Genomic DNA, 10,387 nt, shown 5'->3' on the forward strand with positions numbered 1-10,387 from the left:
TCATTTTTTTTTTTTTTTTTTTTTTTTTTTTTTGAATAAAAGATACATGCCAAAGGTATCCATCTATCAGGTTCATCAAATCAGATTAACTAGGCCAAGGTCAAGGTCAATCAAGTTGCATGCCTCACAGTTAAGTTTCCAATGTGCATCTGTGCATTGTGAAGCTTATAAGAGTGTAAATCCAGCAAGTATCTAATTGAGGCATTTATACAGACTACATTGTATTTACATGATCATTTCAACTCAAATTTTTCTTTATTTTCAAAATTTTTCAATTGCTTTTATACACAAGGTATTAAACATATGTTTCATCTCCGACAAGTGTCAAGTTATACTATCATTGCTTAGCAAAAATTATGGAACCAAAAATATGCCAAGAATGCTTGATGCACCCCCAAACTTAAACGACACAGTGTCCTCAATGTGGACATGGATGCAAGTGAGAGACAAAAATGACAACGAGTATAAAAGGAACAACAATACCCAGGGGGAGGGAACGGCATTTTGAGACAAAAACCCCCAAACTTGAACTGGACTGCGCAACCTGGAAAGCAACATGAAGAACCAAAAGAAACAACCACAAACAGCATTAATAGCACAAGCATAAAGACAGAAAACGAATGTATCGAAAGTTAACAGAACATAAAGATTTTGCATTGCAAAAAGAGTTTACATGATGACAAAAAGAGCTGTACAGGGATCATGTCGACCAGAGCAACCTATACATAGCAAATTCTTACAGTGTAAAAGGAAAACAAAATATACAAGAGAAATAGTTACAGAGGAAACAAAAGAGAAGGTCCACACGCGCAACAAGCTACTGGCCAGAAGGTAAACGGGCGAGGATGGAATGGAGGAGAGATTGAGTCTTACGCCGTTCAGCGGAAGCCAAACGACGGTCCTCAGCAGCAACACGGCGATCTTCAGCAGCAAGACGACGATCTTCTTCAGCACGTGAAGAAGACTCACACAGAGCCTGAGTGCACGCGGACAAAGAATGCTCAAAACGATCGAGTCGCGCATGAATACCGGCAATGGAAGCCCGGATGAAAGCCTGGTCCTGGTGAGAGTCGACCGAAGGCTCTACCCGCGCAGTGGCTGCGGCGGTGGAAACTGCCTCAGAAGGAGGAGGAGGTGGAGCGTGGATGAACAGGGGGGCCGGAGGCGGAGGGGTACTAGAATGGCTCAGAACATTGATCCACCGGCGTTGGGTAAAATTTTTAATTTTGTCGCCTTTTGGTTCGTGGGGAGGAACAACGAAACCCTTGTGCTGAAGGAGTCGAGTGATGAAAAACGGCAAAGGCAATTTCTGATTTTCAACTCGCGGAGCCCGTGCATTATGAGCATCATGCCAAAACTTCATAAAGGTGGACCAAATGAGCTCTGGGATGGAGAACCATTGGCCTTGGTCCATGGCATATAAGGCTTGCAGAAAGAGGCCCCGACGCTCGGTGCTGTGCACCAAAGGGCAAACATTGTGCTTGAAGACAGTGTCAATGAACCATAGGCGTTCCGGAAGATTGGTCTTGCGGATAAAAGACCGGGGCCGAGTAGGATCGTCAATAGGGCAAATGGCAGCGGCAATCTGCGCCACAGTTAATGTATCCGGCTCCTCATATAAAGGGAGATTCTCACGATTGACAATGTCATCGGGGCACTCAATGGGGCAACCAGAAACCTGAATGATGTCGGTCATAGTGAAAGCATAGGCGGTGCCATCAATGGATGTAGTGAGAGAAATGGGTGGCTCTTCAGGGTACTGGAGATTCTGGCAGAAGAGGCGCACTACACGGGGGTAGGCAACCCTGGCAAGGGGTGCGCAAATGTGTTGCAGACGCCGGTTAGTCAATTCGGCGACAGCCCACGAAGTTGTGGGTAGAATGTCAAAGGCATCCGTGAGCGGAAATGAGAGTTCGTAGTTGAGTTGTTTGCGATCCCAAGGATCACGTGGTCGCTCACGAGTGACAGCACGGGCACCTGAAGAGGGTCGAGGAGGGCGAGAAGGACCGGCACGAGACATTTAGAGAGGTGGACTTGGTTGAGGAATTTCAGCGAACACCTGGCGTGCACCACAAAAAGGAGAAGATGGAAGTGAGTGGGATGGAGGAGCAAACCCAAAAAATTTGGCAAGATAACAAGCTCTAGCATAGAGCAACATCAACAACAAACAACCCAAGCATCAACAAAATCACCGACATGCAATCCCATCCTCCTTATGATGAAATAAAGACAAGGAAAGGAGAAAAAAAAGAAAGCTCACATACCTTGGGACAGAATATGAAATGGGAACTGCAGAGATGTAGGGGTGGTGGCAATGTGGGTGGGCTGGTGGTGGATGAGAGATGGATTGGGTGTTGTGGGTAGAGAGAGGAGGTGGTGGCATGCATTTGGTGCATGGAGGGGTTGGTGGGTGGTGTGCCGAGAGAAAGGTGGTGTGAGGGGGTGAGGGTGTGGGAGTTTGATGGGTTGAGAGGGAGGTGGAGTGGGGAGGTTGGTTGGTTGGTGTGGGGAAAGGGAGGAGCCGAGAGATAGGAAGGTTGGTTGTGAGGTGGAAGAGGGGTTGGTGGTGGGATTGTGGGTTGAGAGGGAGATGGAGCTGCGAGGGAGAGAATGGGTTTTAAAAGAGAGAAAAGAGAGCTTGGTTCGAGCACTCGAAGGCCCACTTCGAGTGCTCGAAATTGGGGCAGAGAGTTGGGTGATGGGCTAGGGTGTTGGCATGAGGAGTTCGAGCACTCGAAGCTTGGTCTTCGAGTGCTCGAAAGTGGAGCAGTGGGTTGCCGAGAGAAGATGGGTGTGAGTTGGTTGTGAGGGTTGGTAGGAGGGTGGTGGGATGCATGCATGGGTTTGGCATGCATGCATGCAGGAGGTGAGCTGGGTGATGAGCTGGGTGGTGAGGTGAGAGGTTTGGTGAGAGGTTTGGCATGCATGCATGGGCGTGCATGCATGCAAGGGTGAGAGTGGAGGGTGGTATGAGGGAAGATGGGTTTGTATGGTGGATGAGAGAGAATTGGTTTGGTGGTGCAGAGAGGAGATGATGTTGGTTAGGGTGGGAAGGTTGGTTATACATGGTGTTGTGCATGCATGGGGGTATGCCGAGAGGAGGAGGGTTGCTGATGGGTTCGGGTGAGGTGGTGAGTGGTGGTAGGCATAGGGAGTGGGAGGGATGCATGGAGTGGGTTGTTTGGTTGGAGCCGAGATAGAGTGATGCAGGAGGTGAGAGAAGGTGATTGCTGGGATGTTGGTTGTTGGAGTTGGGTTTCTTGGTTTGTTGTTGAGGTTGCCGAGAGATAGGAAGGTTGGATTGAGAGGTGTGGCATGCATGCATGCAGGGTGGTTGGGAAGGATGTGGTGGGTTGGTGAGTGAGTGTGGGTTTGCATGCATGCATGGGCGTTCATGCATGCATGGGAGGAGGGTTGATAGGAGGGGTGATGAGAAGTTTGGAGGTTTGGCATGCATGCATGCATGCAGTGTGGTGAGCTGGGTGGTGAGGGAGGTGGGTTTGGTGTGTGGATGGGGAGTTGGCTGTGAGGATGGGAGTTGGAGCACTCGAAATGGCCTTTTCGAGTGCTCGATATTGTGGCAGAGAGTGAGGGTTGGCTGGGGCATGGAATTCGAGCACTCATACCAGAATTGAGAGTGCTCGAAATGAGGGCAGTAGGTTCGGCAGTATGGGTGGAAGAATTTGGAGCACTCAAATTGGAAGCTAGAGTGCTCCAAAAATGGGCAGTGAGCTTGGGATTGATGGTGAAGACATCTGGAGCAATCCAAATAGAATTTAGAGTGCTCCAAAATGGGTAGTAGCTCATGGAATTTTGATTAGATCATTCGAGCACTAGAATCTTGGCCCAGTGAGCATTTTGAATGGATGCAAGTGCTGAAACAAATGTGTCAAACTTTGCAACATCTTGCTAATGCATGAAGATAATTGGAAAATTTTTTTTTTTTTTTTTTTCAAAATGTAACACATTTCCAATGTATGGATGAATTTTGAACTTTGCAAATTCATTCCATTCCAATGCATGGATGTAAAAATTTTTAAATTTGGCATGCCATTCCCATGCATGGAAAGATTTTTGAAGCTTTGCATGGCAGTTGGAAAAATATTTGAAAACTTTGCATGCCATTCCATGCATCGAAAATTTTTCATGTCATTCCCATGCATCGAAAAATCATTGCAAGCAGCAGCTTCAATTCAAGCCATGCATGGAAAATTTTAAAACGTTGCACATTATTCCAATCTAATGCATGGATGGATTTTTGAAAAATTTTCAAACATTGCAAATGCATGGAAAAAATTTTAAACAGTGCAAGAATTTCAATGCATGGATGATTTTGCGAAAATTTTCAAGAATGTATTACAAATGAGACATTATGCACATGAGTAGCATTCCCAAGATCCGATGAAATTGCTAGGAAGCGATGGAAATTTCCGGGAATGAAAATTAGAGTTGAGAAGGTCTAAGAAAAATCAAATTTTTGGCTTTTCTAAACCATTTCCCAGAAAATTTTGCAAGGCACGAGCAATTTCAAAAAGAAGGAAGCTTGGAAATTGAAAGAATTGCTTCCCTTGCTTTGCTAAATTTAATGTCGATAGCTAGACCAAGCTAGAGCAGGCACTACTCCTCATAAATGGGGTCCGTCAAGGGGACTTCCTCAACTTTTCGGGTTAGAATTGTGCTGTCAATGCAAGGCTTAAGCCTTTGGCCATTTACCTTGAAGAGTGATCCACTTGCAGGATCATGAAGTTCGATTGCTCCATGAGGAAAGACGGTAGTGACAATGTATGGACCATCCCATCTTGACCGGAGTTTACCGGGAAAGAGTTTCAAGCGGGAATTGAAAAGCCAGACCTTTTGTCCCGGGGCAAAAGACTTTTTGACGATGTGTTTGTCATGGAAAGCTTTAGTCTTTGCCTTGTAAATTTTTGCATTTTCATACGCGTCATTACGCAATTCCTCAAGTTCATTTAATTGCAACGCACGATTAGAGCCGGCTTGTTTGAGATCAAAATTGAACCTTTTTACGGCCCAATAAGCACGATGCTCTAATTCTACCGGGAGATGACATGCTTTGCCAAAGACAAGTCGATATGGTGACATGCCAATGGGTGTCTTATAAGCTGTCCGGTAAGCCCAAAGTGCATCGTTTAGTCGTAATGACCAATCTTTGCGGTCCGGTCTAACCGTTTTTTCTAAAATGTGCTTAATCTCCCGGTTAGAAATCTCTACTTGACCACTCGTTTGAGGGTGGTAAGGTGTAGCAACCTTATGAATGACTGAATACTTAGCAAGGACGGATTTGAGATAACGATTTCGGAAATGAGATCCGCCATCACTAATGATTGCTCGGGGTGTACCAAAACGACTAAAGATGTGAGATTGAATGAAATGGATCACGACTTTATGATCATTGGTTTTGGTAGCCGCGGCTTCAACCCATTTAGACACATAATCCACCGCTACAAGGATGTACTCATAGCCATAAGAAGATGGAAATGGTCCCATGAAGTCAATCCCCCACACATCAAAAATTTCAACAATTAAAATGTTGGTGAGGGGCATCATGTCTCTTCGGGACATGGATCCAAGTTTTTGACATCGTTCACACGATTTGCAAAAATTGTATGCATCCCGGAACAAGGTAGGCCAAAAGAATCCGCTTTGAAGGATTTTGTTAGCGGTCTTTTTGGCACTGAAATGGCCTCCACAAGCAAGAGTATGGAAAAAATTTAAAATGCTTGTGGCCTCGGTTTCAGGAATACATCGCCGGATGATTTGGTCCGGGCAATACTTGAATAATTCCGGATCTTCCCAAAAGAAATGCTTGACTTGGGAGAAAAACCGGTCCCTCTCTTGTTTGGACCAATGAGCTGGAATTTTGCCAACCGCAAGATAATTGACAATATCCGCAAACCACGGAAGAGTAGAATGTGAAACTTGAAGAAGTTGCTCATCCGGAAAGGAATCACGGATGGCTGCAAATTCTGAAGATTTCTCAATAAGTAAGCGAGAGAGATGATCGGCGACAACATTGTCGGTCCCTTTTTTGTCCCGGATGTCAATGTCAAACTCTTGAAGTAAGAGGATCCATCGAATTAAACGGGGTTTTGTCTCTTTTTTCGCTAACAAATGCCTAAGAGCGGCATGATCTGAAAAGACGATGACCTTGGAGCCAAGAAGATAGGAGCGAAATTTATCCAAGGCGTACACCACAGCTAGCAATTCTTTTTCAGTGGTGGTGTAGTTCAATTGGGCATCGCAGAGAGTTTTGCTAGCATAATAAATGACATGCGGAAGTTTATCCACACGTTGGCCCAAAACCGCCCCTAATGCATAATCGGATGCATCACACATGATCTCAAAGGGAAGAGACCAATTAGGGGGTTTCATGATCGGGGCAGAGGAGAGGAGAATGCGAAGTTTGATGAAAGCTTCCATGCAAGCGTCATCAAAATTGAACGGAACATCCTTGGCTAAGAGATTACACAAGGGCCGTGAGATTTTGCTAAAATCTTTGATGAAGCGACGATAGAATCCGGCATGGCCAAGAAAAGAACGGATTTGACGGACGGAATTCGGAGGAGGAAGATTAGAGATTAACTCAACTTTTGCCTTGTCTACCTCGATTCCCCGCTTAGAAATGACATGTCCTAAAACAATGCCTTCTTGGACCATAAAGTGGCTTTTCTCCCAACTTAGAATGAGATTCGTCTCTTTGCATCTTTGGAGCACAAGAGATAAATTTTTGAGACACGAGTCAAAGGAGGAGCCAAATACGGAAAAGTCATCCATGAAAACTTCCAAGAACCTTTCAACTATATCGGAGAATATGGACATCATGCACCTTTGGAACGTTGCCGGTGCATTGCATAGACCAAAAGGCATGCGTCGATAGGCAAAAGTACCAAAGGGACATGTGAATGTTGTTTTCTCTTGATCTTGGGGGGCGATGGCCACTTGGTTATAGCCGGAATAACCATCAAGAAAACAATAGAAGCTTTGTCCGGCTAACCTTTCTAGGATTTGATCAATAAATGGGAGTGGGAAATGATCCTTCCTAGTTGATGAGTTGAGTTTACGATAGTCAATGCACACACGCCACCCGGTGGTGGTTCGTTGTGGCACGAGCTCGCCCGCTGAATTTTCAACAACGGTGAGCCCGGATTTCTTGGGGACAACTTGTGTGGGGCTCACCCACTTGCTATCAGAGATAGGATAGATGATTCCCGCATCTAGCAATTTGATCACCTCTTTCATGACCACTTCCTTCATGTTTGGATTTAATTGGCGCTGGACCTCTCTAGTAGGCTTTGCGTCATCCTCCATATGAATGCGGTGCATACAAATGGAGGGGTCAATTCCTTTCAAATCTGCCACTATCCAACCAATATCTTCTTTATGCTCTTGGAGCACCGCTAAAAGGTTGGTCTCTTGGTCTTTTTGAAGGTCCGAGGCAATAATGACCGGAAGGGTTTGCTTTGGACCAAGGAACACATACTTGAGATGGGCCGGGAGCGGCTTAAGCTCATGTTGTGGCGGAGATAACAATGATGGGACCGGAGGAGTGGTGGAAAGTTGGGGAAGTGGTTCTTTTGGAATTTTCCAAGGAGGTACATCCATGATAGCATTAATATCAAGCAAGGAATTGACTTCTTGAATGGCTTGATCAACATCAAAGTTTGAGAAGTCAAAATGAGACATGCAAGTTTCAAGGGGATCTTTGCTTAGGATGAAGGGGAGAGATTCTTCGACCACTTCATCAATGACATCCACAAGAAAACAATCATCCTCATTGGAGGGATGTTGAGTTGCATGAAAGATGTGGAGTTTGACTTGCATGTTTCCAAAAGCAATGTCCATCACCCCGGTTCGGCAATTAATTGATGCATTAGCCGTAGCTAAAAATGGTCTACCAAGGATCATGGGAATGTGCTTTTTTGGGTCATGGACTGGTTCCGTATCAAGAACCACAAAATCTACCGGGAAGTAGAATTTGTCCACTTTGATGATGACGTCCTCAAGAATACCTCGTGGATGCTTGACCGATCTATCGGCAAGTTGCAAAACCACGGAAGTCGGCTTAAGATCGCCCAAACCAAGTTGTAGGTAGACCGAGTATGGAATTAAATTCACACTAGCTCCTAAGTCAAGGAGGGCCCTCTCGATTTTGCTGTCACCAATGACGCACGAGATTGTGGGGGCACCCGGATCCTTATACTTCGGGGGAGTGCTGTGCTGAATAATAGCACTAACATTTTCAGTCAACCTCACTTTTTTTGGCAAATGATTTTTAGAAGTGCGCTTTTGAGTGCACAAATCTTTGAGAAATTTTGCATAGGGGGGATTTGCTTGATAGCATCCAACAGGGGCAAGTTAATCTTCACTTGCTTGAAGACTTCCCACATGTCTTGAATTTTACAATTCTTGTTCCCAAAGTGTGTCGACTCTTGAAGACGTTGAGGAAACGGAGCTTTTGGCTCATAAGTAGTTTCCACATTTGGGGAGACATGTGTGGGATATCCGTGAATGGTATTGGGACAAGAATTTGGATTAGAAGAGCTTGAATTTGGATTTTTCAACGGCGAAACTTCTTCACTTTTGTCTCCATCGACCTTGTTGTCCACCACTCTACCACTCCGAAGGGTGGTGATAGCTTGAACTTGTTCATGAGTCGGCCCACTCGGAGGAGGGGTTTCGTCAATCACATGCATTCCTCTAGGATTTTCAAAAGGTTGAGAGGGAAGCTTGCCCTTGTCCTTTTGAAGCAATTGATTCACCGAGTTAGCTATTTGGCCCACTTGATTTTCGAGATTAGCTATGGATTGAGTATGAGAGTGAACCATTTGGAGAGTAGGCTGCAAGGATGTCAAGAGTTGCTTGTTGGCATCCATTATTTGCTTATTTAATGATTCCATCATTTGCTTGTTTGCAGCTACTATCTCGTCAGTTGGACACACAGGAGGTTGATTGGAGACATTTGGATTGTAAGGAGGACGGTAGCTTGAAGAGGCTTGGAAAGGTCTACCTTGATATTGAGAAGAGGGCTGATTTTGCCGCCCTTGGTTTTGGAATTGGGAATTCTGTGGGGCTTGTTGCCGCCATGAGAAATTCGGATGATCACGCCAACCCGGATTGTAGGTGTTGGAATATGGATTGTTCCCAGGCCGCGAGAACATGGCATTAGCTTGCTCTTGGTTGGGACTAGGAAATTGCTCCGATGTGGGGCAATCTTCCGAGAGATGGAATGGACTAGTACATGAAGCACAAACTGAACTTGCCGAATTTTGAGACAATGAAGGAGGAAGATGTGGTGCCATCAATTGATAGAATTTATGAGCGATGGCATCCACTTGAGATGATTCCTCCCTTATTGACTTTGGTTGACAAGGGTTGGTGTTGTTTGGAGTGGTTGCGGTCGGAGCCCTACGAGAATTGTGTTGAAGTGAATTTTCACTCAAATTCTCAAGTAAGGTCCAAGCCTCATCCGCATTCTTGGACATGAACATCCCACCACAAGAAGAATCAACCATGAATCTATGGGTTTCGGTCAAGCCGGCATAGAAAGCTTGCACTAATTGCCATTTTGGGATCAAATGATGAGGACACTTCCGAAGAAGATCTTGTAACCTTTCCCAAGTCTCGTGGAGTTGTTCTCCATCAACTTGAGAAAAGCTTAGAATGGAACGCCTCATTTGGTTGGTTTTACTCACCGGATAATACTTCTTAAGAAATTCTTGTTGCAATTGAGCCCAAGAAGTAATAGAGTTGGGAGCGAGGGAGTTCAACCAATATTTTGCCCTATCCTTTAGGGAGAATGGGAAGAGATGGAGATGAAGTGCATTGTCCGGAAAACCTCTCAACCGGATGGTTGAACAGATTTCAAGGAACTCATCAAGATGCTTGTATGGATCTTCATTATCAAAGCCATGAAATGATGGAAGCATTTGAATGGTACTAGACTTGATCTCATATTGAGCTGCATCAATGTTTGGCATCACTATGCAAGATGGAGAAGCATAGGTGGTAGGGATGAAATGATCTCTAAGAGTCATTGGCTCGATATTAGGAATTTCAGCCCTTTCATTCCCCGGATTTCCTACGTTATCCCCCATTATATTGAATTCAGTTTCAAGGTCCCTTGTAAGAGTGGGTTCCCTAAGGTTCCGTCTAAGAGTTCTTTCAAGAGAATTGATATCAATGGGCGAATCGATTGTGGGTAAGGAAAGTGACCTACGACCGAACATCAACAATAAAGCATATACTCAACAAAGTAATTCATCAACCACAACTCCACATACGATGTTCCCTTTCTCCTCAATTATCAAGACGGAAAATGTAAATGGCCACGACAAGGACCGATGCTTTAACACAAAATTTAAACAGGATA

Source organism: Cornus florida, unplaced genomic scaffold (assembly GCF_030987335.1).
Source record: "Cornus florida cultivar Cherokee Brave unplaced genomic scaffold, ASM3098733v1 CherokeeBrave_3.0.0_Hap2_Chr06, whole genome shotgun sequence".
Taxonomy (NCBI): Eukaryota; Viridiplantae; Streptophyta; class Magnoliopsida; order Cornales; family Cornaceae; genus Cornus; species Cornus florida.